Source organism: Lathyrus oleraceus, chromosome 5 (genome assembly GCF_024323335.1).
Source record: "Lathyrus oleraceus cultivar Zhongwan6 chromosome 5, CAAS_Psat_ZW6_1.0, whole genome shotgun sequence".
Classification (NCBI taxonomy): Eukaryota; Viridiplantae; Streptophyta; class Magnoliopsida; order Fabales; family Fabaceae; genus Lathyrus; species Lathyrus oleraceus.
This window is the reverse complement of record NC_066583.1, coordinates 597,964,834-597,970,323: the sequence shown is the minus strand read 5'-3', so window position 1 is coordinate 597,970,323 and position 5,490 is coordinate 597,964,834. Positions and strand designations below refer to the sequence as shown.

Sequence of the window (5,490 nt, the reverse complement as noted above, 5' to 3'; positions counted from 1 at the left end):
CTTTTATTTAATCGATATCGTAACTCTTCCGTTACGCTGTAGAGACTAAGGTTTCTTTTTCTTCTATTCTTTCTTTCGTTGATTTGTATGCCACGCACTCGCTCACAAGGCGAACCGCTCTATTTACGAATCAACGATATCGAACTATATCTCCGAGTCTTACGACGAATTCGGGAATATCGTGCTGCAAACAATCTCCCTCCTATAGAACTTCCTGATTTCAAAAACCTTTTTCCTTCGATAACCGAGATGGCAGAACCAGCTCGTGCTCTTAGAGATTACGCCGCTCCATCGCAAGATGAGCCGCATTCAAGTATTGCTCCGCCCGCAATCGAAGCAAACAACTTCGAACTTAAACCTTCGCTGTTGCAGGCGGTGCAACAGAACCAATTCTCTGGAAATCCTACCGAGGATCCAAACCTTCATTTATCCGTATTTGTCCAATACGCTGATACTGTTAAAGCTAATGGTGTCACTTCAGAGGCAATTCGACTTCGTCTTTTTCCTTTCTCATTAAGAGATAGCGCTAGAAGATGGCTTCAATCTCTCCCTTCCAACTCAGTCACCACATGGAACGAGTTGAAGAAAGTTTTTCTTGCCCGATACTTTCCGCCAAGCAAAACAGCTATGTTAAGAGCCCAGATAAACGGATTTAAACAGAAAGACAACGAGTCTCTTTTCGAAGCATGGGAAAGATATAAAGACATGATGAGACTTTGCCCACACCACGGTTTGGAAGACTGGTTAGTAATTCACACATTTTATAATGGTCTCTTATACAACACAAGGTTAACAATAGACGCCGCTGCAGGTGGTGCATTAATGAACAAACCTTATTCTGATGCTTACCAGCTTATCGAGAGCATGGCCCAAAACCACTATCAGTGGGGAACCGAACGAACAACGGTGGAAAAACCTCAAACGAAAACTGGCATGTACGAGATAAGTAACCTTGATCACGTTAACGCAAAAGTGGATGCTTTGGTCCAGAAAATTGAAAGTTTAAACGTATCACCTCCAGCCGCCGTGGTTGCTATAACTCAGAATTGCGAGGTCTGTGGAATCCAAGGCCACACTCCTACGGACTGTCAACTCTTGACAGGAATCCAAGCAGAGCAAGTAAACTATGCTCAAGGAAGCCCCTATTCGAACACCTATAACTCAAATTGGAAGAACCATCCAAACTTTTCATATAAGAGCAATAACGCTTTGTACGCACCTGGACAGTCTCCAAATCAAGCCCCAGCTATACCTCCGGGATATCAGAAACCGAACCCATCCATGCCTAACAATAACGCCCCTAGGAAATCCAACTTGGAAATCATGATGGAAAACTTTATAGCTTCCCAACAACAAACCAATAAAGATTTCCTAAACCAGAATGTACACACTGGCGAACAACTTAAACAACTAGCAAGCAAAGTAGATGCCTTGGCTACCCATAACAAAATGCTGGAAACACAAATATCACAAGTAGCCCAACAACAAGCACCTACTGCTGCCCCAACTGGTACATTCCCTGGACAGCCCCAACCTAACCCGAGAAGCCACGCTCATGCAATTATATTAAGAAGTGGAACGGAAGTGGAAGGACCGTCTGATCCAAGAATAGAAAACCAAAACCCTAAGAAATCAATTGAGGAAAGTGAAACTAAGGAAAAGGAAGAGAGTAATAAGGAAACCCTAGAAAAGAAGGAACCTTATGTACCTCCACCACCTTACAAACCACCTATACCTTACCCTCAAAGGCTTGTTAAAACCAAAGATGCGGGCCAATTTAGAAAATTTGTTGATCTCCTTAAACAATTAAACGTTACAATTCCGTTCACCGAAGCTATTACGCAGATGCCCTCATATGCTAAATTCTTAAAAGAAATCCTTTCTAATAAGAGGAAACTTGAGGATAGCGAAACCGTTACACTCCCTGCCGAATGTAGCGCTATAATCCAAAACATGCCCCCTAAACTCAAGGATCCAGGTAGTTTCTCTATACCCTGTCACATAGGAAAATTTGTCATCGACAAAGCCTTATGCGATTTAGGAGCCGGAATTAGCGTTATGCCTCTATCCATATGTAAGAAACTGGAAATGGGAGAATTAAGACCAACCAAAATGTCTGTGCAACTAGCAGATCGTTCCATCAAATATCCTGTAGGAATCCTTGAAAACGTTCCCGTACGCATAGGTCAATTCTACATTCCCACTGATTTTACAATTATGGACATTAGAGAAGATGATATTACACCCATTATACTGGGAAGACCATTCTTAGCAACTGCCGGTGCAATCATAGACGTAAAACGAGGACGACTCACCTTCGAAGTAGGTGAAGAGAAAATTGAATTCATTCTTTCCCAATTCTTGAAAGCACCTGCAATAGAAGATACATGTTACTTCATGGATATCATCGATGAATGCATAAAAGAAGCAGAGTTAGAAGAAGACAAATCATCTGATTGCCTTGTAGAAGACAGATCTAACCAATGTTTGGCAATAACACCGGATCCTACGCAATGTCTTAACAAACCAACCCCTGACCTGAAAACACTTCCCAAAAATCTGAGATATGAATTCCTAGACTTAGAACTTGAACGACCTGTGATAGTTAATGCAGACCTAGGAAGACTCGAAACAGAAAAACTCCTACATATCTTAAGGAAGTATCCAACCGCACTAGGGTACCACATCACCGATCTTAAAGGAATAAGTTCTTCTATTTGTATGCACCGCATCATGTTAGAAGAAGACTGTAAAACCTCTAGGGAACACCAGAGAAGACTAAATCCGATCCTGAGTGAGGTAGTAAAGAAGGAAATAACCAAGTTATTGGAAGCAGGTATTATATATCCTATATCTGATAGCAAATGGGTTAGTCCTGTGCACGTTGTACCAAAGAAAGGAGGCATAACCGTTATTGAAAACGAAAAAGGGGAAACTATAACTAAACGAATCGAATCAGGATGGAGAATGTGCATTGATTATAGGAAACTAAACAAAGCAACCCGAAAAGATCATTTCCCTTTACCATTCATTGACCAAATGTTAGAACGATTAGCAAAACATTCACATTTCTGTTATCTAGACGGTTATTCAGGCTTCTTTCAAATACCAATTCACCCTGATGACCAAGAAAAGACAACGTTCACGTGCCCTTTTGGTACCTTCGCTTATAGACGAATGTCGTTTGGTCTGTGTAATGCCCCTGCAACCTTTCAAAGATGCATGATGGCAATTTTCGCCGACTTTCTCGAAAACATCATGGAAGTATTTATGGATGACTTTTCTGTATACGGACAAAGTTTCGAAGAATGCCTTGAAAACCTGGAAAGAGTTCTTGAGCGATGTGTAAAAGTAAACTTAGTACTTAATTGGGAAAAGTGCCACTTTATGGTACAAGAAGGAATTGTTTTAGGACACATCATCTCGAACAGAGGAATTGAAGTAGACAAAGCCAAAATAGAGGTAATCGAAAATCTTCAACCCCCAAGAACCGTGAGAGAAGTACGAAGCTTTTTAGGACACGCCGGTTTTTACCGACGATTCATCAAAGACTTCTCTAAGATAACTAAACCTTTAACCGGACTGTTGATGAAAGATGCCGAATTCATATTCGACGATAATTGTTTAAAAGCATTTCAAACGCTTAAGCAAGCATTGATCTCCGCACCCATAATGCAGACACCAGACTGGAATGAACCATTCGAAATAATGTGCGATGCCAGCGATTATGCTGTAGGTGCTGTTTTAGGACAACGAAAGGATAAAAAGCTTCACGTTATATATTACGCAAGCAGAACCCTGGATGAAGCGCAAATGAATTACGCCACTACCGAGAAAGAACTCCTAGCAGTGGTATTTGCGCTAGATAAATTTCGTTCTTACTTGGTTGGAGCTAAAATAATAGTTTACACTGATCACGCTGCTATCAAGTACCTTTTAACAAAAAAGGATGCTAAACCTAGACTCCTAAGATGGATTATGTTGCTACAAGAATTCGACTTAGAAATCAAGGACAAGAAAGGAACTAAAAACGTAGTAGCAGACCACCTCTCTAGACTTGAGAACCTTGAACCGGAAAGAACATCAATTAATGATGATTTCTCGTATGACAAACTTATAGCTACTTTGGAAGAGAACAACTCCGACCTGCAAGTAGAAACCACCTTAGCTATATCTGCCACACCATGGTACGCTGATCTAGTCAATTATTTAGCTGCCGGAATAGTTCCACCTACTTTATCTTACCAGCAGAAGAAACGATTCTTCTACGACATAAAACACTATTACTGGGATGATCCCTTACTTTTCAAAAGAGGCCCCGATGGTATTTTCCGTCGATGTATACCCGAAGAAGAGGTAGAAAATATAATCCAACACTGCCACTCCGCTCCTTATGGTGGACACACAAGTACATCCAAGACCTGCTCTAAAATCCTACAAGCCGGCTTTTATTGGCCAACTATATGGAAGGACGTACATGCGGCTATTAAGGAATGTGACAGATGTCAACGCACGGGAAACATATCTAGACGTGACGAGATGCCACAAAAAGGTATTTTGGAAGTAGAGATCTTCGACGTGTGGGGAATAGACTTCATGGGACCTTTTCCATCCTCTTTCGGTAACAAATACATACTCGTGGCAGTTGACTACGTATCAAAATGGATCGAAGCTGTAGCCTCCCCAACAAACGACACCCGAGTAGTAACTAGACTCTTTAAGAATATAATATTTCCGAGATTTGGCATCCCAAGAATAGTAGTCAGTGATGGTGGATCGCACTTTATATCCAAGGTACTCGAAAAATTATTATTTAAATATGGAGTGAGACATAGGATAGCGACACCTTACCACCCTCAGACCAGTGGACAAGTGGAAGTATCTAACAGAGAAATCAAGCAAATACTAGAAAAAACGGTCGCCACTTCAAGGAAAGATTGGTCATTGAAATTACCAGAAGCTTTGTGGGCATACCGAACTGCTTATAAAACCCCCATAGGGACGACCCCATTTAAGCTCATTTATGGAAAATCCTGTCACCTCCCGGTAGAATTAGAACATAAAGCCTATTGGGCTATTAGAAATCTGAATCTAAACTATAAAGCCACCGGTGAAAAGAGAATCCTTGACATAAACGAATTAGAAGAACTCAGAAGAGACGCCTATGAAAATGCCAGAATCTATAAAGAAAGAACAAAACAATGGCATGACAAGCGTATATCAAGGAAAATCTTCAAGCAAGGCGACGCAGTCCTTTTATTTAACTCTAGACTAAAGTTATTCCCGGGAAAACTACGATCCAGATGGTCAGGACCTTTTCATATCACTAACATCTTCCCCAGTGGAGCAATAGAAATTAAAGGCAAATCCACATAACCGTTTACCGTAAACGGGCAACGTCTAAAACACTATCATTATGCGGAAACCAATGGAGATTCGCAAATCCTACACTTAGACGAAATTCCCCCAGGACCTATAGATTATACTTAA

General features: G+C 41.0%; 1 pseudogene; it reads right to left on the bottom strand.

Annotated features, from left to right (window-relative positions):
* Window positions 1-634: 634 nt before the first annotated feature.
* Window positions 635-734, bottom strand: LOC127089650 (uncharacterized; annotated as a pseudogene).
* Window positions 735-5,490: the final 4,756 nt, after the last annotated feature.